This window comes from Hyaena hyaena, unplaced genomic scaffold (assembly GCF_003009895.1).
Source record: "Hyaena hyaena isolate Hyena2069 unplaced genomic scaffold, ASM300989v1 scaffold_52, whole genome shotgun sequence".
NCBI classification, from domain to species: domain Eukaryota; kingdom Metazoa; phylum Chordata; class Mammalia; order Carnivora; family Hyaenidae; genus Hyaena; species Hyaena hyaena.
The window spans coordinates 3,443,854-3,467,021 of record NW_024080684.1 but is presented as its reverse complement, the minus strand read 5'-3'; the positions used below and the strand labels follow the sequence as shown (position 1 = coordinate 3,467,021).

General features: G+C 43.1%; 1 protein-coding gene across 3 annotated transcripts in view; it reads right to left on the bottom strand.

The window, feature by feature from the left end:
• PLAGL1 (PLAG1 like zinc finger 1) overlaps nt 1-23,168 on the bottom strand; it is a 74,745-nt gene that overhangs the window by 8,846 nt on the left and 42,731 nt on the right. For all 3 annotated transcript variants that reach the window (XM_039230897.1, XM_039230898.1, XM_039230896.1), the window contains exon 4: nt 13,688-13,761. The gene's annotated coding sequence lies outside the window, so the exon portion shown is untranslated. The remainder of the gene's footprint in view (nt 1-13,687; nt 13,762-23,168) is intronic.

Below are 23,168 nucleotides of genomic sequence, written 5' to 3'. Positions count from 1 at the left end.
TGCTCAGAGCTCGCCAGGGGTCAGCACCAGGCAGAGAGCCCTCCCCACCCGCGCGCTCGGGCCCTCAGCGGGGACGCGCACACTTTAACCTGAAGCTTCAGTGCTGACCCAAAGCTGGGCACATGGGCCGCTCAGCCAGCATCTTGGCACTGAACCTCCCTTCTGATGGCAGCACGCGCGTGCCTTGTTCTCTGTCACCGAGTGTGACTTGAAGCCCTCTCCCCCAAATCCTTGCTCCCTTACAGTATTGCAGTTCATGCCTGTGGCCCCACGCTGAGGCATCCCCAACAAGCATGGCCACAGACCAAAGGATTCCTTCCAGGAATGCCATCCTGTGTGGCCGAGTTTTTGCTGCCAGGTCCCGTGATCTGTCCCACTTCTCATCCAGCCGCAGTCTGGCTGCAATACTGGCCCAGCTATAAAAGGCATAGAATTTATCATTGCCATTAAATATACTCATTCATTTGAAATCTCTGTGTTCCAAGGCTATCAAAACAGATTAAAATGTAAACAAAATATGAAGTTTGAAATTCATCTTTTCCTTGTTCTCATGACGGCTGAACTCAAAATAGTGCCAGTCCCTCAGGAGGAGAGCTGGTCTGGGGGGGGATTTTCTCTCTCTCTCTCTCTCTCCCCCGCCCCCCCACCAATCCCTTCCATGTGCACTTGTTCCAACTTCGCTCACTAAATTCATTCTCCACACTCATGCTTTCCAAGTGATGACCGGTATGTCCAGGAGAACTTTCTGTGATAACGGAAGTGTCTCACATATGACGACTACTGAACACTCAAAATGTGATGGTGAGAAACTGAAATTTGTGTTTAAATGTAAATAGGCCCATGTGGCCAGTGGCTGCTGTACGAGACGGCAAAGCTCAGTTTCACACTCAAGAGAGATAAAGCAAAGGTTCTGCTTTCCTTCAGACACAACTGTGCTGATTCACCCTCAGGTGTTTCCCTGAAGTGTGGGAGCGATTCGTGTACACCCAGTCACTTGTTCTATGAATACGGTGGAAAGACTCCCTAGTTCAAATTCTAGCTTGCCCACTTGTTAGCTACATCTTGAGTCTGTTTCCTTATTTGTGATACCACCTGATGCACATAACGGGCTGTTGGGGACAACCAGCTGGAACAGCAGGGATCTGAAATATGCAGTAATCTAAAAACATACCACACAAGTATAAGCTGTTTATCAAACACTGGGATTAAGCGTAGAAGCCATCAGCTGCACAAGTGGCACAGGGTACTGGTCACTCAGCTACAGCCACAATAGTGAAACACACGTTCTCTCCCTCTGCGTAAAGCACCATCCACTATTCACATGGAAGGAACTAGGAGTCTGGATAACACACATGCTCACACCCGCAGAAAGACCTATGACCTTGCACGTCAAAATCGGCATTCTTTGTTCCTCAACAGATACCAGCTTTGACTGACTGCTTACCAATACACCAAGAATACAAAGGAAAGGTAAGATTTATTCCATTTAGACTTAACAAAAAGTGCCTGACCTTTAGCACTAAATAAAATTTTCCCAGATCGACTTTCCAGCCACTGCCCTAGATTCCAAAGTCCAACAGTCATGGACATCATTACCTACATTTCCCTTGGGTCTTTGAAGACGGTGGGTATATAATGACGGATTTTCAGACACGGCAGATTTTATTTAAATGTAACACACATTTCCTCACTTTGTTCCACGTGGAACTTTCAAACAAATATCACTTAAACATTTTTTTTTTTATATATTTAACTCATTTCATGAGCGTCTCTTCCCAAGAGCTGATGTTTTTTTAGGTCTGTGTGTTAAATACACCTACCCCAACACTAAGTGCAAAACTGGCCCTCAAATGTTGAACTGAATTAATTATAATTAACATTCTTTAATTTCTTAAGTCTTTCTGAATGACGAATTCAACTTCAGAAATGGTTTTAACGTTTCATTCACCATAACCGGGTATTTCATTAATGTGGACCTTCAAATATAAATATTTACACTATGTTCATGATATTATCACAATCTCCTATAAAAATAGTCTTTCTCAACAGACTATAAATTCATTGTGGCCAAGGATCAAAGCTCAGCTATTTTTAAAAAAATAAACCATGTGGATAATACAACGTCCCCCATCACCATGAACTTGACCAGTACTGGCTGGCTGCCGCTGATTCCAATCTTTGGTTGAAACCTGATGCGCTTTCTGGCCACATCCTTAAAACAGACTCGTGATTAACTTTCTATTATCTGGCAAACCACCAACAATCCTAACAGAACTGACAAAGGGATGGTCCTGATGATAATCAGTCTATTCTGTGACTTGACACACAGATGGCATTTGAGTCTTAAATACGGTAATATCGCAACACCTGTCACCCTGGAAAGATAGTAAGTCTTCCCCCAAAACATCTCAGGACATAATTTTCAATCCCCTTGATTCTAAAAATACTGCGTGAGTGATACAGATCTGCCACTATGCCAAAGAAGGCTTGTGCCATCTGCTTCATTCTGTTCATGCTGATTATTTTGGGGATGAGTGGGGATCAGATTGGAATAAGAACATATATATATATGGCAACAGCTAGGAAAGACCGTGTTCCCTGAGAGCGGGCGGTATACTACGGTAGAGGTCAGAGCACAAGTGTAGTTCTAGGATGTCCCCAGGGCTGCGTAACACAGGCATCTAACAGGGGACAACAAATGTTCTACAACATTCTCAAAATAAACTATGACTTCTGGCTTCTATTTCCATTGTCCCCAGTGACACAATGCAAGGCCCATTTCTGAGAGGAAAATGAATTTCCATTTTTAATCTTCCAACATGTATTCCAAGCTCTTTTTTTGATTCCATTCATCACCACTCCTTGTGGATAAGAAGGTTCTGCTCCAAACATTTCCGTGTGTCTCACACACCCCTAATTTGGGATATTTTTATACAAATTGTTAAAAACAGTTTTAAAAGGGCTTCTATCAAAGTTATATTTTCTTTTTTTACTCTCAAAACATGAAAACAGCCCATCATGGAGCAGGGTAGGTGGAAATTCATTGCTTATTTGGGCTCTAAGAGCCCTCTAGAGAGGGCGCTTCTCTTAGTATCAGATCTTTGAAGGACTCTGGTAATGAGTTTCTAACATCAACAAACAAAGCTATCCATAAACATTAGCAAGATAAGATTCTCAGAATCTCTGGGTAGTTGTTACAGCTTATTACACACATGTGTTGTACAATTTGTTAGGTACTGTATCTGAGCAAGCCTGACAGAAGAGTTGGGGCTCAGTATATGTCTAATCAGCAAAACAGGTGCTCATGGGGCAGGACTAACTTGGTTGAGGATGACAGATGTGAGGCCTTGATAAGTACCTCACCAGATGGCTGTGGCTAGGTTTTCACTCTTAACCCAGAGCAGGGGGTTGTAAGCGGCTCTGAATTCTCTGAAATTCTGTGTAAAATTAGGGGGCATGTGCACTGGAGTTCTTATGGGAAGAGGGACCATAAGCTTTCTTCAGATTTTCTTTTTTCTTTTTTTTTTTAATGTTTTATTTATTTCTAGGAGAGAGAGAGAGAGACAGCGTGAACAGGGGAGGGTCAGAGAGAGAGGGAGTCACAGACTGAAACAGGCTCCAGGCTCTGAGCTGGCAGTCAGCACAGAGCCCGACGCAGGGCTCGAACCCACGAACCGCGAGATCATGACCTAAGCGAAAGTCGGACGCTTAACCAACTAAGCCACCCAGGCGCCCCTTTCTTCAGATTTTCTAAGGGGTCCTAGATTCAAACAGGTTAAAGGTCATTGACTTAGATGAAAACAGAGGAAATCCCTGTTGGTGCTATCAATTCAGTTTATTCACAAAGTCACTGATATTTCCTAATTCATGGGCCATATATACTTTGTGCCTCAATCACTGCATTTTGTCACGTTAAAGTAAAAAAAAAACAAAACAAAACTAAAAACCAAAAAACAGAAAGGTTCTATAATAATGTTTTTCTGAAATTCAAGCAGTAAGCCAACTTGTAAAAATTTCATTTCAAATATGGCCTCAGGGATGCCTGGCTGGCTCGGTCAGTAAAGCATGTGACTCTGGATCGCGGGGGTGTGAGTTTGAGCCCCATGTTGGGCAGAGAGATTACTCAAGAAATAAAATAATTAAAAATTAAATAGGTTAACAAAACCAAATATGGCTACAGATGATAATTCAACTATCCCATAAGACAGGCCTACATTTTGTATACAGGGCAGGCTACCCTCAAAATCATAGAAGTTCATTTGTCACATCTTTAAAAATAATTTATGTAAAAAATAGGTGTGTATTTATTCTCATTAGCGTTCTAATGTGTGATCACTAAAATCGATGAAGACCTGAGCTGCCAGCACGTAGAATGAACTTGTAAGGCTTGTCACCCTCTCGTGTGCACACTCCTCTCCCACAGGGGCCCAATGGCCACCAGGACTGCGGGTCAGTCCGCAGGCTGTTTCATTACTGTGCCTCGTTCCGTCATGCTTCTGTGTTCCCCGCACGATGCCCCTTCCTTGGATGTCCTGCCAGCCCCTGCACATGCCCACCTGGCAAAAGCTTCTTTCTCCCTGTCACTCCCAGGCAGAGAGAGGTGGTGAACCTGGGGGGAACGGATCTGAAAATCCAGCTAAAACCCTGCAGACTTGGGCCCAAGGAGGTTGTGGAGGAGATAAACGCAGATCACTGAAACACCACGGCTAACTTGGAGCAGTCTGTTTGGTGAGAATCTACCACCACAGAAAGTTCTTCTGTGTTCCTCCAGAGTTACGTATTCCACAGCCTATTAGATATTAGGCATCTCTACCTTAATACGTTTGAAAACATTTGTTCTCCTCTGATGGGAAGCGCTGACCGACTGACCCTGCCCCTCTGTTCTGCTCTGGGGAGCACGACCCACCACCTGCTGCACAATCGGGTGTGCTGCCTCCTGCCTTTAAACTGCTACCTGGAGAGACTTAGCTTTGTTAACTCCATGACTAAGCTCTTATTTTCTTAGAAACAAGGCCTAAAATAAACAAGAAAGCCAAAGTGGCTTATTTATATAATATTCGGAGAAAAAATTAATGAGAAAGCTCTCGGTTGATTACACCACAGCTTTAGAACATCAAATCTACGCACTAGACTTAGAAAATGTCAATAAGGGGGCTCCCGGGTGGCTCAGTCAGTTAAGCATCTGACTTCGGCTCAGGTCATGATCTCACGGTTCACAGGTTCGAGCCCGGCATCTTGCTCTGTGCTGACAGCTTGGAGCCTGCTTCGGATTCTGTGTGTGTGTCTGTCTCTGCTTACCCCCTCCTCCCTACCCCACTCACTCACTCTCTCTCTCTCTCTCAAAAATAATAAACATTAAAAAAAAGAAAATGTCAGTAAGGACAGAGTGCTAACTTTCTATTTACAAACAGTTGGGTAGATTGAATAAAAGTATGTAGTCCCAGTCTCTCCTGAAACTCTACTAAAACAGTATTAATGAGATTTTTCAAATACAGCCTAAGATAACAGGAAAGGAGAAAACTGCCACAAAATGTGGGAAGCTGGAAAGCAGGTAAACCAGCAGGAAGTGGCTTCGCAGCCATAAGAAAGCTCAGTTCGAAGCCAGTCACGAAAAGCTGTGAAGCAACCGGACTGACTGCAGAGCCCATCAAGAGTCTCAGAAACGTGGGCGCTAGGGAACTCCGGACGTGGGGTGAGAGTGGGCAGACAAACGGAGTGGCAACGTCTGTGGGAAGCATGCGGCCCTCTGACCGCCTCCCAGGAGGGGGCATGGGGGGAGGGCACCCTGCTGAAACAGGGAGTTAAGTGGAAGTTTGTACACTTGCCCTATTTGGCAACCAGGCCCATCCTCTCCAGGGCAGGAGACTGAAGGAGTCTTCTCTGGGGAAGCTGACCGGCCCAAGAGAAAAGAGCAAATTACCAGGACGAATGGCAGGCCCCGGGCTTACCTGCACTAACCTACAAGAAGCCCTAGTGAAGAACACAAAGCTCCCATCAGCTTTTCACTGGCTCCACTCATAAATCAGCAGGCAGCTGGGCATCACCAGACATCAGAAGAAAGCATCTAATAAGAAAACCTGACACAGATAAATAGAAAAAAAAGCAGCTGGGATGAAGACGACTACTCTACGGGGAAAAGAAAACTTCAAAAACAACTATAAATACCTGAGAGAGGGAGAGAGAGATCCCTAAAAGAAGAAATACACATACACAGATACACACATTTTTTTAAGAAAACAAAAGAAAAGGCAGTAGCAAGAGCAAGACCCCAGGGGCAGGGATTTGAGTCAAACTTGCTGGGGGAGCATCTGAGAATCTGCAGAAACTCCTCTGATATCTTTATGTTTGCCAGTGTGGCTTATCTTGAGGGTACCTGCTATTTTTACACATTTGCTCCTCCTAATGCTCACTAGTGATTAACACCATGAAGCAACCTTTTATAAGCCAGCTAATATAATCCAGAGACTAATTAACAGTAAAACCATTCATAGGTTAACTGGTTAAAATATGCATTGTTAGACTTAGAAAAGAGGAGGTAATTTTTAAGTTAATGAAACAGCTGATTATCTTCATCATATGATAAAAGTACCTATTAAACACCACACCTTGTCAAACATTTGTACATGAAGTGGACCTATAATAAAGCTATAAAGAGATGACAAGTGCAAAACTGGAATGGAGTAAAATCTTCCATTATTTATAGATGACTGTCTACACAGATTCCAAAGAATCCATACACAGAATAGAATTAGAAAGCTTGGCAAGATATTCAGTTATAAAAATCAAAATACAAAATTAACTGTATTTCTAAATGCCAGCAAACAAAAATATAATTAAAAATACCATGTACATTTGCCACAAAACAAAGATCTAGGAATAAATCTAATCACAAACGTGCCATATATTTATGGAACAATTATAAAGCTATACTGAAAGACATTACAGAAGAGCTAAATAAATGGCGAAATATACCATATTCATGAATAGGGAAATACAGATAGAATTAACATCCGTTCTTTCCATACTATTAATTCGATGAAGTACTAATAAAAATTCAACAGGGTTCTTTGTTAGAACTCTTATTTTAAATTTTATATGGAAAAAGAAAAGTCTAAGAATAGCCAAGAGCCTCCCACTCCTACTGGATCATACTCATCATCATATAAACAGAGTACGGTATCTCCCAAAGAAGAAAAAAGTAAGAGATACAGATGAAAGTGTTTTGTGTTTTTTTTTAAGCTACCATAATTAAGGCAGTATGACCTACTAAGGCACAGGATTAGACAAGTAAACCAATGGAATAGAATGAATGGCCAAGAAACAGACCCACCCTTGTATGGAAACAATATATTACAGGGCTGGGACTGCAATCACTGGGGAGAGAACAGACTACTTAATAATTGGTTATCCATATGGAAAATAAGGAAACTGGATTCTTATCATACATCATATATAAAAAGTCTTGACAGATTATAGGCTTAATGTTTAAACAAAACTTTAAAAATGCAATCAAGAATAAAAAATAAAGCATTTCACAGAAAGGGGAACTCCACTAATATGCAAATGAAAATATGCACAATTTTATCCAGGTTAGATTTCTTGGTTCATCAATAAAACCATTTCCCTATACTATCTACTCTATGGGCCTTCCCTCTTCATTGTACTTGGCTGGCAAAACTACAATCCTGGTTAACCTATTTGATCCATGACCAACCCCATCTTTACCCAATACTTCTTATGCCCTCTTTCCCTGCTCTTTTTTTTTTCATCATGTACTTAGCGCATTTGTCATTTTTTGTTTTATTTCTTAACACCTCATCCACCAACCCACAAAAACACACTGGAATGAAATGCAATTTTAAACCAACCAGATGGGCAAAAATTATAAAGTCAGTCAAAACCAAGCAGTGCCTAGTGAAAGTGAGAAAGACAATATACAAGACAGGAGTCATGGACAGACAGGACATGTGCATCCAAAGATGCTCTTCCTTAGGGCTTAACAGATATAATTAAATTGCTCTATAAAGACTTATGCATGGGGGCGCCTGGGTTGCTCAGTCAGTTGAGTGTCTGACTCTTGATTTTGGCTCAGGCATGGGATGGAGCCCTGCATCAAGCTGTGCTAACAGTGTGGAGCCTGCTTGGAATTCGCACTCTCCCTTCCTCTCTCTCTCTCTCAAAATAAGTAAACTTAAAAAAAAAAAAAAAAAGACTTCTCCATGAAAATAATTGCTAAAATTCAAGGTTGATAAGGAATACAGTTGTCTAATGAGTGGTCATCTCTTGCTCAGGAGATCAAGAGATGTTTCATGAAGGAGAAGCCAAAGTTAAAGCTGAGCCTGCAAGTTTACTTGCTATTCAAGGGGGGAGGTGGTCTATTTCAGGCCAAGGGAATGAATCAGCAAAGGGCACGTGAAAATAAGTAGTTCAGTATGACTGGTATATGATGCAAATATGGGGACACTGTGGACAAACAGGCCGGGGAGGGAAGCAAATACCAAATCATGGATGGTCAGTGATACGCTACTACATTCCACAAGGGGGAGGTGGGTTTTGTTGTTGTAATACTTTAGCAGATTGACTAACTTATGTAGTCAAGGCTAGCCACTAACTCTGAGTTTCTGTTGCACTGGAGTGAAGGAGGTGGACAGGTAAGAGGGGAAGGAAGTAGAGAATGCCAACAAAACACTATCTCCATAGGACTGGGGAGAAACAATGGGAAGAGCAGAAGCATAGGAATCTAAGGCTCAAGAAGACCAAGAGCAGCTGAACCACGAGAAGCAAGGACAACCCAGGACTGATACCAGGGGGTCAGGCAACAGGAATCCATTGTAAACAATGGACTTGTCATCAGATCATACTCTGTGACAATAATAATGGCAGAGATATGTAAGATCTACTGGAGGGCGGTAAGACCAGGAGCATTTTACCTTCTGCCGTGTCTCAGAAGAGATAACAGTGACCTGGAAAGAAGAGAGGGCAGGTTGAAATGACACTTAGTAAACAGACTGGTTAGATTAGGACTTAGGTGAGGTCAGAGGAAAGAGGTGACTGGCGGCGGCAAAGGAAAGGAAGGAGGAGTCGCAGAAGAAAAGCCCAGTGTCAGGGATTTAGTTTTGGGCATGTTATCTTTAGTATTAGACATGTTAATCTTCTCTGTATTACTTCAATTTTAGTATACATGCTGCTGAAGTGAGCACTGGTTTTAGACATCTTGAGTCTCCTGGTGCCTAATGGGCATTCAGTCTCGTGAGGAGACCTATGACATGAGGGAGAAGCTGAGGCACTTTTCTAGACCAAATAACAGCAAATGACACCCTTTGATTACTAGCTTCTGTAAGTGACTTTGTTAGTTACTCCCAGCTCTACATGGGTGGCCTCAGAGCCTATCATTAAGCCCACGTGCTCAACCTTGATCACCAATGTTTGTCCTTCCTGGTGTGGTTTGGTAAAGTGGGTTGTCCTGGGGGTGAGGAGGAATTTGTTTTCTTTATGGAAGACTGTAGCTAGATTGATATTCCCTTAGGATATCTATTCTGCACTGCAGAACGGGGCAGAAGCAGGCTTGTGGAAACACGTAACTCTCAGAGGGTCCAAGGGCAGAAGAAGCCTTCCGCTGCTAAATTCCCCCAATTCCTCCTGCTGTAAGAGTGTGGAGACAAGTCTATGGTGATAAAAATAAGCAAACTGAGAATTAAATTAGCATTAAAAAAAACCTTGATGTTTCAAAATAATTTCTAGATGGTTACAGTATAAAACAGGACCCCAATAGCTCAAGTCTTTGGTTGCCCAGTGTACTAGAAGAAAGTAGGCTCTTTACAGGTGGGAACCTTTCTTTGCTATAATGTGTTTGGAGGACTGAAAATCTATTTAATCTATTTAACAGGTAAGGCTGACCACTCTGAGTGTACATGGAGTGGGGTGAAGAAGGCAGGGAGAGAAGATGTACAAGTAAGTAGAGAATGCCACTAGAACTTAGTCTCAGCTGGACTAGGAAGAAGCCCTAAGCAGCAATGGAAAAGGCAGAAGAAGCCTAGGAACATGAGCCTCGAAGAGCCACAGAAGATGAAGAGAAGCCATGCTACCAAGGGGAAAGGGCCGATGACCAGGGAGCCAGGATCCATCACTGCAGAGGCCCCTTTCTGAATAGAGGGGTGGGGGTGGTGGGGCTTGCCCAGCCCAAGATTCCCCAGACAGAGTCAAAGCACCTCCCCAGAATGGATCACTCTGCATGTACTTAAATCTTCCACTCCCTTCCTCTCCCCATCACATACATGATATTTTAAAATTCAAACATTAAGGAAGAAACATCAAATGTCCATGAACAAGCAGACAGGCATGTGTGTACAGAGAGACAAGTGTGAGGTCCAGGGGTGGTTCTCAAGAGTAGACGGAACAGACCTGATTTCCCGAAGACTATTTAATGAACTCCAGCTAGCACGGCAGGGATAAGGAGTGGACAGCAGTCCTGAAATCCAGACGAGAGCTTCTGGTATTAGGAGAAGATTTTCTAGTCATTAAACTCAGCGGTGGGGACTATTCTTTTGTGACAGCTGAAAACAGATCCCCCTCCTCCCTCCCAACAAACCCTCTATGCCTGGCCGCTAGGCCCTTTTAGCGTGTGATTCAACAGCTGACAGCCAGTGATCTCTTTTCCTGGGTTTCTAAGAGCAGGGCTCGGAGGAACCAAAACTTACCTAATTAGCGGCAGGGCCTATTGTCCGAATACGGTTACCATTCTAGGGAAAAGAAAAGCCTGGTCCCTTCCCAGGAAGTGTGTGAGGGTAAAGGATCACACTGAGAAAAGAAAGAAGAAAAGCATACTAGTCACACTGATGACGGAAAGCCAGATCCATGAGTCAAAAATCTCTCGAGGGCAACACAAAAGCTACAGGAGGTCTGGAAGGGATGCTCATGACTTAGATGGACTGTTTGATCCTGAAACCGCACAACCTCTAAAACAGAAAAAGGCCTACAAGCAGGTACCAACATGTCAGCAAAGTATCTTTGGGTGGCAGACTTAGGGCTTCAGTTCATCCTTCCTGAAAATCTGTACTTTCTAAATTTTGATCCTGGCCAGTCAGGTGAACCTAGGAGCACACGAGGAGGGAGAGGCAGACCTGAGGCAGAGGGAAGAACACAGCGAAGCAGAGGCCTACGGTGGCACAGGGCCGCCCGGCCCGTTCTGCAGGGTTCTGCGGGGACTTGCTGTGCCCCGAGAGGAATGGAGGCTGTCTGAGGGAGCGAGGGGCCAGCGAAAGTGAGGGCGTTTCCAGAAGCAGATTCCTTTACACAGGAAAAGCCTACAAGTCCTCATCCCTCTCCCCCAGGGGCAACTCCCTCGCCCTGGAGGAACAGCGGAGTTAAAAGTACTGTTTCGGAAAGTCTCCCTGGCTCTTTTTACACACGACGAGCCTGGGACCAAATGTGATTACCCAAATGGACACGAATGTAACTGGCAGCTAATAAATGACAGCGTACACACTTTTCCCCCAAAGGTTTTTCTACAGATGAGCATCCAAAACTCACCTTACTATGACCTAGAGACCTACATACTGAAGGGAAAAAGGTAAAATCGCTGCCACTTGTTCCGAAGCTCACTCCCCTTTCGGGGGAAGGGTGTCTGCCCACCTGTGAGGGCACATGCCTGTTTATCAGACAGAACCACCACACAGTGCCAGACTGAGAATCTTCTCTGCCTTTCCATGTCACGTCCAAAAGATTCAAACAACATGGAGCAAACGGTTCATCCAGAAATACTTAATTTGAAATGTAAAAAAATGCATCACTGGCCCTTTCAAATAATTCCAGGTCCCCCCCCCCCCCCCACTTTTAAGATGATACATGTTTCATCGGGTTTCCATTTTAAAAGGCGCGGGCTCTGGACAGACAAGGCAACTTGTCCCAGTTCCTGCACTGGCTTCTCTGAAAGGGAGAAAGGAATGTCGGGGGAAATGGGGGCGAAAGTTTCAGAAGAGAGGAACACTGGCAAGCAGGGCCACCTCTCCTTTTCACCTTAAGTCTTTTCTCTCCCCCCATTCACAGCTTTAGGTCCTTTGTTTGTTTAACAAACCATTACAATCATACCCAGTTCAATGGGGAGGAATGTGAACTCTTTAAGTAGCTGTCCTCGTAATCCACATGTGTGGTCCAGCCTACAGCCCATCGCAGCGGCTTCAATGTGCGGTTCTGTGCTCCCGGCCTCTGGAGGCCAGGCACCTTGCTTACAATGAGCCCAATTTCCCCCGGCCGCATGCTTGCTGCTCCTTCCCAGTAGCCTATAGTGATGTCCCAAGTTTCCTGCTTGCCCAGCGACTGTACTGGCCATCCTGTCCGGGCTTGCCCCATTCAGCTCTCGAGACAGAAACTGCCTGGGGTGGCAGCCACCCCCTACCTGTCTTCGGCCCACAGACTCACCACCGACACTGAGCTGACACATTCAAGAATCTTCCTGGCTATCATGCCCAACCTTCCAACCCAGCCCTCCAACGTCAATCACAGGGTAAACAGAAGACACAATGGCAAGAGTCCCCCTCCCTCGCCTTGCTGGAACTGCTAGTGCCTTTCTCAGTTCGTAGTAGATATATTGGCCATCTTGGGATGGATCTCAATGTCTTGGCCAATATTAGTCAGATTATATTTCAAAGGGAACCAAAATACTACCTGGCAAAACGATATTCTAGGTCAAACTCATAAAGCCCTCCGTCAGCCCTGTTAGATAGAAGGGCTTCTTTATACCCACCTAAGAGAGGAAGAAACTGAGGTTTAGAGACTTACACTCTTTGCCTGTAGGCACTGACAAGATATTGCAAGTAATGTTCTGAACTAAGCAGAGCACCCAGAAGTGTTAGGTTCCCTAATAACATTCTTGATGATAATGACGAGGAGGACCAGAGGCCAAACCCAGGTGGTCTGAGCTAAGCTGAGTGCTCTTCCTCCTCATAACCTCGCAATCCTTCCTAGTTACCCGGTCTGCAGGAGTAGCAGACTTCAGCTTTTACTACAGTATTTTCCAATAAAGCCTCCAAATGTGTGGCTGGATCCCCTGGTGTGACTGGTCTGTGACCAGCATCGTCTTCAAGCTAATCAATTAACATGTTCCACCAAGAGAACTTTTACACATCTCAGGTCCACAAGTTAGAGCAAGGCACCTTTAAAACTTTTGAGCTGACAAGGCGCCTTGTGGAAAACTTCACAGATCTGTCCGTATTACTGGAGGCTATGGGTGGGGGGCAGTAGAGGATATGAAAAGTTGCTGATGGCATCATTTGATTCCCTAAATTGTACAGCTTACTAATGCTTCTCAAAAAACAAAAGGTTAGAAGAATTCTGTTCTAAGGTATTTGGCAATTTGAGGGGAAAATGTATTTATCCTCTACTAGAAACTTTAAAGAAATATATTTATTGTTGAAAGAAGGAGAATGGGAGAGAATCCCAAGCAGGCTCTGCAGCTGCACAGAGCCCAACATGGTGTTCGATCCCACAAACTGTGAGATCGTGACCTGAGCCAAAATCAAGAATCGAATGCTTCACTGACTGAACCACCCAGGCGCCCCTCTGCTAGAACCTTTATGAAGTACCTTGAATCTCCTGCACATACTTGACTGATTTGACTATGTGTTTCCAAGTAACTGTTAACAAACATGCCCAGGTGGAAACATCTGAAGAAGCTTTCACTGGTTCGTACCTACTTGGTGACAGGAAACACCAGCTTCCAGATGGTCATGGAGTCCCCTCAGAGGTTTGTTTGACGATTCAAACCTGTAAAAAGAGATCTTGCACATCTTCAGTGAATGAAGCTAGGAAAGCATTCTCCCCCCGCCCCCCCACGCTGCAGCTTGAGCCTGACTTCAAGAGCACATACACACAACTGACAAATGACAGATTTTTACTACCCTTTCATGCATTTTCATTGACAGATCAATTTTAAATGTGTAGATCCTATAGTAGGATACCTCAACAGGCACACAACCATTAATTTTTAAATATCTCAGATCTACCATATGGCCAAAGTCTTAAACATTTAGCTCATCTGATATATATATATTTTTTAATTTTAATGTTTATTTTTGACACACACACACACACACACACACACACACACACAGAATCTGAAGCAGCCTACAGGCTCTGAGCTGTCAGCCCAGACCCCGATGCAGCGCTCCAACCCACGAACTGTAAGATCATGACCTGAGCTGAAGTTGGACGCTTAACCGACTAAGCTACCCAGGCGCCCCTCATCTGATATATTTTAAAGGTATGATGGAGTTCAAAATGCTGCAACTTATAGGACTTTCAATCTTATATCACCTTGACCAAGAAGATCTTTAAGTATTTATATTACTATTGGATTAGAAAACCCTGGAGCTTTCCCCTACTTTTTGCAAGTAGGGGGAAAAAAAAACAACACATGAAATTGTTTACATAAAATATTCAAAAAAGCACAGAACACACAGAGGAAATGGTATTTTTTTTAAAGCAACAGTATTAGAATACCATAAAACAGGTATGCAAATCTATGCAATAACAGAGCCTGAAACACATTGTGAACTGAAAAAAAGCAATAACCAGGAGGAATTCATTTTCAACACAAGCTTCAAATAAACATATAGATTCACCAGATGTGCAGGGTGAAAAGGCTGAGGCCTCCGAATTGTATACACAATTCGATGGTTACCAAACTTGGCTATGCACTAGAATCGCCAGAGAAATCTTTAAAAATACAGATTCCAAGGCCGCAGCGGAATGTAGCACGGAACGCCGCAACACCACTTTGGCACTGGGAATTGATGTTTTCACCAAGTCCACCAGAGCCGAGGCCATGGCCAGATTTGCACCACTCATCTCTGGGGAGCATTTGGAAGCCAGTATCTCTACTCACCAACCAACGATAAAACTTGGCTTCTTCCAATTTAGGACTATTCCAACCAGTCAATTCTCAAAGGGGGAGAGCTTTCTGGGATTTTCCTAACCAGCACAAAGGTAAATCTATTCTGAAACAAAGCCAATGATATCCCACCTATGTGATTTATTTTCTTGTTCTCTTAATTTGATTTTTTTAAAAAAAATCCATGTTCGTTTATCTTGTAGGAGAACATGCTTTTTAAATTAAAAATGGAAAAATGAAGATCATTCTTAGACAACTAAATTTGAAAAATAACCCATCAGAATTCAGGAAAAAACCAGAGGTGAGTAGGATCTCTGAATCACTCAGATAATTTGTTTTAAATGTATTCCCCACTTTGCATGTATAAACACTTCAACACATCATCTCAAGGCCCATCTCTCTTCTCAAAATACCCACCATTTATCATGGTGATTTAATTGGGTGGTCTCCAAAGGCCTGTATTAAATTTGTTTTAAAGCGCTTTAAAAAACACTGAGGCAAGAGAGTAAAATTCTTCTGGAGGATTCTTCCTTTGCACCTACTCATCTCACCATGGACAATACCAATTTATGAATTCAGAGAGACGAGGGCTCTCTTCTTCCTGAGGAAGGGTGCACATGACATGAGGTACGCAAACCAGGCAGTGGAGTGGCTTAGCTTCATTGTCGAAATATTCAAATGATCACTAAAAGAAAGCGATTCCTTTCTGAATCCAACAATACTCCTTGGCCTCTGAGGGCTCACACAGGAGCTTATTCTTAAGCTGTTCAATGTAAGCAGCACCAGTGAAAGAGGAGAACTCTGGTGGGGAGGAGGCCAAGTTCAACTGCCTCTCCCACCTGCCATCTCAGCACCAGCGAAACATTTAAATAGTTAACAATGCAATGGAGAACTCGAAAGCGCGCATGGCCCTGGGGAAAAATCATGCGTAGTGTGGGATAGTTTAGTAAAGCAGACAAGAGACAGGAAAAATAACACATCTAAGTTTGACAGGATGCTCCTTGCAGACTCCTTTTCAGGTCAGAATTTAGATTTCAAAATCTGAAAAAAGGGTTTTAATCTTTCATATATACATACATATGATATTTCAATATATAATATATAAATATATATTTAAAGTTTATGGTAAAAATGACCCTGTAACGTGAAACACTCCTAAACATACATGTTTCTGGGCTCCAGAGTAACAAGGAAAGTCATGTTTTTCTAGGAATGGGTATCAGCACACGGTAACCAGATTACAGTTCACTGTTTTAAATAAAAGGGAAAATGTTTCTTTGGAAAAGGATCTGTTTATATCTGCTTACTCAGATGTTTCGATGACAAAAAGTAAAATTTCCTGAATACACAGCATATGATTTCTAGAATGCATTTTTGCTGGCGCAGTAGGTCTTTCCAGACGTTTGCCTCAGAGAGCCACACTGAAGAACAGGCCCTTTTCTCTCTGAATGTCCTGGTTTAGCGGCCCGCTGAGCATGCACTGAAACCCCCAGGACACAAAGGGATCCCCTCCACTTTCAGCTCATTCACTTCTGGCTACTCCTGGTTTTTCTCAGGTCAATTCTTCAGACTGACTTTTTTATTTCTAATGATTTAAGTGGGAAAGAACTGGGGAAGCCCCAAACTCTGGGAATTCTGTCTTAGTTTTCAGTGAAAGTCTCCTCTAGACTGAAGATGTGCAAGGTTGGTTTCTGAAAAGCTTTGGAAAAAGGTATGTGTGTGTGTGTGTGCGCGCGCGCGCGTGTTTCCTAAAGACTGTAAGTCCAGATAGAAAGGAGCCCACCCAATATGGGAGATTACAGACAACTAACTCATATGTCACTGAGCTAACAATGAGATTATACCTCTGAAGCAAAGACCCTAAATGGGATATTCATATTCATCTTAAAACAATGAAGTCACTTTAAAGATGACACAGTAGAGTGGTGTTTGAACAGATCTGTGGGCCTGACAGCTGCCTCCCTAACCTTCCTGCACCATCCCTGGGGCACTGCATTCATACCCCAAGGTTTCAACTCCTCCTTGCAGGCAGAGGTCTCCCAAATCTGTCCTTAATCTTGAACTTGCTTTCCAATTCCAGATGAATCTATCTATAACCTCTCAGCCTGGATGTGTCACAGCCCTGAGGGTCACCTGCCCTAAAGCAGGGGCTCCTCCTCTAAGATTACAGGTTTTAGTTACTAGCACCACTCTGTAAAAACATTTACTGGATGCTCAGAAGGTCATGGCCATTAATCACTGATCGTGCTCACAACCACAGGAGCATCTGGTACTGGCCCCACTGTACTTAATGGGGAAACTGAGGCTTAGAAGTTGCACTCATTTGCCTGTGCTCACACGACCAGCAGCGGCGGAGCTGAGACCTGCATCCAGAGCATGTGGCGCGAATGTCCACGTCATCAACAGGTCAGCCTCCTTACTGTGTCGCTTCCCGGCCTCTCCGAAGCCAGAAACTCTGAAGTCATGCTAGAACTTTCTCACTGACTAAGCTATATAGATTCTGCATGCTTACTGTCTCCCAAATCTGTTTCCTTCTCTTAATTTCCATAGTTACCACTGTTTGGGCGATGTTTTGCCTTCATTACAGCCTCCAAATCAGCATGGCGGGACAACTCTGGAATTTTACTTTGTCCTCCCAATAGCTTTTCTTTCTAGCTCATTTAAAACAGGTGGCAGGCTTTGTAATTCCTTGTATTTTAGCCCAGATGACAGCAGAGGCAGTTTGTCTTTGTTACTATCTAAACCCAAAGAGGAGGTTCTGCCCAACTCCTGAGATTGGAGAAACAGAGGGCACAAAAGAGGTTGAGAAAAAGACCCTCTCCCTCCACCCCCACCCCCACCCCCACCCCAGGGCCTATAAAAGAGGAGGAGATCTGTGAGCACCAGCAAGGGGTCCCTTGCACAGCTCTGTTCCCCAGGGCGGTGAGCAGAGAGCCCTGAAGAGTGTGGGGTGTGCTCAGGGAGACCAGACCCAGCGCAAGGTTTCCAGCCCCTGCTCATCGTCCTGATGCAGAGAGCTGCAGAGACCATTGCTATGATACACAAAAGGTCAGAGGCCAATCCCTCACCTACCAGGTGCCATGGTAATCTCCTGGGTTCTAGGACACACCCCACGGGGGAAGGAGAGACACCTAAAAATGACTGAGATGAAATTTCCCTGTAGGTTAGCAGAATGGGGGCTGGAGTCTGAATTAGTTACAGGGAATTAAAAAAAGGAAGACTTCCTGCATACCTGATGTTTGCAGGGAGATTCAGACTTGTGGGATGCCTGTGTAAGGCGTCAAGAATATTTGACTCATACGTATCTGTGCTATCGACTAGCCTCAACTGCTAAAACTGGAGCCAGATTGTTTTTCAAAAAAAAAAAAAAAAAGGCCACCCCCTGTCGCCAAGAGGAGTGTGGTCTCTGCAAAGGCGCTGGTGACCTGGGGGCAGTCCTGTGCTTTAGAATCCTGGGGCGGATAGAGAAAGAAGGAAGGAAGGAAACTCGTGCAGATGTTGAGAGTTTACTCATAAGATTAACTCCTCTGATTCCTATGCAAATACCTAGAAAGGGGGAGGCAGAGAAAGTTGTCTTTAAGGCCTTTATCTTAAACTCTGACTTGCTTAAAAACCAAAGGAAGTAACAATGTCAACCAGGAAGAGGAAAGAGACAGGCCAGTGCTGCTGGTCTCGAGGCACAGGCCACCCCTGCTTCCCAAGCCTGGCTGTGCCTCCCAGGTCAGCAAGTAGGACAGGAGAAGGATGGCTGATTTCCATCAGATGGAAATGAGAGTGTGCAGCAAACTGGGGAGCTTGGGGAGAGGCTGTAAGTTCTTAATGTAACAGATTTGCTGATTCAAAGATGTCGGGGTACTGTGACACCAAATGAAATGTCCAAGAGGGGTTCAGATTCTGAGACCAGTCACACATTCTCAAAGCACATTCCATCCATTTCAGTTCTGTGGCCAAATATCTGAGACCTTCAGAAGAGGCTTCTGAAAGCTTTGACGAGGATTCTAGATAAGCCAAGATATAGCAGCCATCCTTCAGAGATTAGAGTTTTTAGAACAGAAAGCTCTGGCGGAAGAACTTCAAATGAGCAAGAATCAGCAACCAGGGAGCCCATTTTCCTGCCACCCAGGCACCCACTAAGTCTGCCCAAAATGGGGCGCACAGCCCATGGGAAGACGGAACTGGGAGAGGGGGAGCTACCTGGGGAGCAAGTGGTCCGTCACAGAGACAGAGTGTGCCAAGACAGTGCCCCCTCCTGACTTTGGTTATTAGGAAGATGGATATTTCATATTAAATTATACTAAGAAGAGAACTCATAGGAAGGCTGGAAGTTAGGTATCTTGAGCCAGCAGGCAGAGGTTTGGAAAAGCAAAAAGCAAAGCAACTGCAGTGTGGGGCTGCTCTGGCCTCTGCTGACACTTGCTTCCCTTCTCACACCAGAGAGATGAGGCCCAGAAGGGAAGAGAGTAGCAAGTAGTTCATGAACATTCACATGGCATTTCCCCAACCCCCATCACCCAGCGAGGGCAACCACATGTAGGAGACTACTTTACAACTGGTGGTGCCTAAAAACTTGGTAGGAGGGAGGTAGAGAGAGATGCTGGAGAAAGGAGGACTAGCCCATTTTATTGGCCAAAACTCAACTTTCATGTGGCTTCCCTTAAACTTGCTACCAGTCTGGTGACTCAAGAGCGTGAGTCAGCTAGGCCAGTGCAAAGGGACATTTCTGCGTGCTAGAGACCTTGGTCCATTAGGGCTCCTGTTTTCGCAGTGACCCCCTTCATTCTAATCACAATGCCACTGCTACAGTGATTCTTCTAGCATGCAAATACACGACATCACTTGGCTGTTTGGAATTCTTCAAAGGTCGTCAGTTAAAACCAAGAGTCCTGACCAATCAGAACCACTGAGAGTTTTTCATCGGGAAAGCAGTATGCTCGGGCTTCTGTTAGCCAAAGAGACCTCAGACGGCAGAGGTACAGATTATGCTCCTGGATTTATCCATCATATACACTAAAATCAATAATAGTAATTCCCTTGGGGAAAGAAACCCCCAAAACCCAAAAACTGTGCACATAAAGAATAAACGCAATAACTGCATACTGAAGGTGATCCATAAAACCATTCACGGGGAGTTCCAAGTCTTCCCTGAATCAGAACTAATAATACCCTCACAGCACTGTGAGTTAAACACACAGGAAAAATGAGAACCATTTCAGAGAAACAACATAAAATGATGATCATCTTTTTTTTTTTTCTTATTTTTAAATTTTATTTTATAGGGAATTAACATTCCAGGAATGTTGCCTTATTTACCAGTGCTTTAATCATTTGGTTACATTTCTTTGAGGTAGTTGCAGTTATTGCTTTGGAACTTCTTTCAATGTTCTAGATTTCCTTCCTGAAAATCTTTTTTTTTTTTTTTTTTTTAACAAATAGTTTAATGTCAAATTAGTTTCCACATAACACTCAGTGCTCATCCCCACAAGTGTCCTCCTCCATGCCCATCCCCCCCTCCCCCCACATCCATCAGTCCTCAGTTTTTGTCAGCATTCAAGAGTCTCTCATGGTTTGCCTCTCTCCCTTTCCCCCACCATTTCCGCCCTTCTTCTCCCCCTTGTTCCTCCGTCAAGTTCCTCCTAATCCTCCTATACGTGCAAACATATGATATTTGTCCTTCTCTGCCTGACTTATTTCACCAACAGACACATGAAACGATGCTCAGCATCCCTCCTCATCAGGGAAATACAAAACAAAACCACACTGAGATACCACCTCACGCCAGTCAGAGTGGCTAAAATGAACAAATCAGAGAACTCTAGATGCTGGCGAGGATGTGGAGAAACGGGCACCTGCCTACACTGTTGGTGGAAATGTAAACTGGTACAGCCCCTCTGGAAAACAGTGTGGAGGTTCCTCAGGAAACTAACAATAGAACTCCCCTAGGACCCAGCAATAGCACTGCTAGGAATTTACCCAAGGGATACAGAAATGCTGAAGCATAGGAGCACATGGACCCCAATGTTCATAGCAGCACTCTCCACAATAACCAAAACATGGAAAGAGCCTAAGTGTCCATCAACAGATGAATGGATCAAGAAGATGTGGTTTATCTATACCATGGAATACTACATAGCAATGAGAAACAATGAAATCTGGCCATGTGTAGCAACATGGATGGACCTTGAGGGTGTTATGCTGAGCGAAATGATGATCATCTTAATGTGGTTCTAATTTACATGTTGAGTGTGTGTGTGTGTGTGTGTGTGTGTGTGTTTTATGAATTGCTTTTAATTCCTGTGCTCAAAAAGGAAAAAATTAGCTAGGTAAATGCCACATAATGGGCCAATTAAATTATTCCCCCAATAAAGTACACTTTGTTAAGGTATAAACATGTATAACTCCTAGTGCTATTTTAAACACACGATAAACTGTGCTTTACTATTTTTAATAATATTTAATACTATCCTATAGTAAGACCATCCCCCAACTCCCTTCATCTCTAAACTGCCTTCATTTTAGCCTTGTGTTTGTTCAAGGAGTCAGAAAATAAATTTTCATGATAACTCTTAGGTAACTTTTCTTACCTAAAAGTGGTACAATAATATGTTTTACTCCCCGTCCCCCTTATTCTGCTGTGTCAGCAGCACACTCTACTTAACACTAGGGTGTGTTCCTACAGTTAGTTAAAAAACAAAAGTCAACCAAATGATGGTATTCATCTAGATACAACCTAGAAAAATGGTGGGGTATAACGGAAAGACCATTGGCTTTGGAGTCAAATGGCTCCAGGTTTGAAGACTGGCTCTGCTACCTGCCAAGTATGTAATCTTAGGCAAGTTCCCTAACTTCCCTTTATGGCGACATCTATGTACTTTCCAGAACTGTTGTAAGATTACACATTACATATGTACCTACAGAAACACAATGACTCGTACAGAGTCTAAAGTATATGTGCAAAATAGAAGGGGCTTGTTGTAAGTTTTAAGAACGACTTTACATACCGGGTAAATTCACAATTAGGAAACATTAGTAATCTGTTTCAGAATGCAATGTATGTGACAGAAAGAGTATGAATTATTGATTCACTTCCATAATCTTTCCTTAATTTAGATCATCATGACACAATTTCATTTCCTAACATATGCTTGTAAAATAAATTTCTATTATTTCCTGCATGCTACAAAAGTTTTGTATGTCATGTGTATGAAAGATTCCTAAATTCTTAAGCAGTGTGATAGTATTGCTGTGCTTTAAATGGCAATATCATGTTTAACTAGAGAAAACAATTATAATTGGCATGAATTGGTCATACAGGTATCACAAAGTCACCTAAATGATATACATAAGGGATTCTGGAGTTTTTCGATTTTGCTTTTCTTTTTGAATGTGCTGGTGGGGAAGTGGACTGGTTTCAGTTAGAATCATTTGAAGAACAGGAATTTTCACACACACACACACACGCGCGCGCGCGTGCACACACACACACATACACACTTAAGATTCTCTTCACTCTGGCCTTCCACCTCAGACAGCTGTGGATAACCTTCTAGAAGTTAGCCCCAAGAGCAAAATAAATTAGGAAGTGACTTATCTAGTGAGAGCTTTGGGGAAAAAAAAATTCAAGTGTAAGACATAATGTAAGAAAACTTACAAAGAACACTGGAATAAAAAAAATATGGCATAGTACAGTCAAGGACATTTTGCAAAAAAAAAAAAAAAAAGTGTGGACAGAGGCCAAGAATTATGGTTAAACAACACTGTTAGCACTGAAGCTACAAAACAGGGGGTGGGTAGCGTTGGGGGTGGTGGCAATGGGCTCAGACAGAAAATTCATACATGTTATAGGGGGAAAAAACCACTAAAATGTTGGATATGAAATTTAGAGGTTGCTATTTTGAAATAGGTGGTTAGAACATTATTATAATCTCCATATGTATGATGGAGAATGTTAAGAAATAAAAATGTCTGATAAATACTGAGGATCCTGTCAACCATAAATTCTCTCAAACACTGGATTTCGAAGCACACTTATTTCTCAACTTTAGGAATCTGGACAGAATAGATGCAAATTGATAATCACTTCATATTATGGTTTTAAGAGCATGATTTAGAAACTGAACTGTAATAAATGCAACAGATTAAGTATGATTCTACATGAAGGGAACAACACACTAAATTTCCCCTCGGATATATTCACCTGTTTTTAAGATAATTTTAAAACATCTTCTGAAAATGTGAGAGAGGGAGATCACAAATTTCTAGTAAGCAAGTCATGATAAATAAA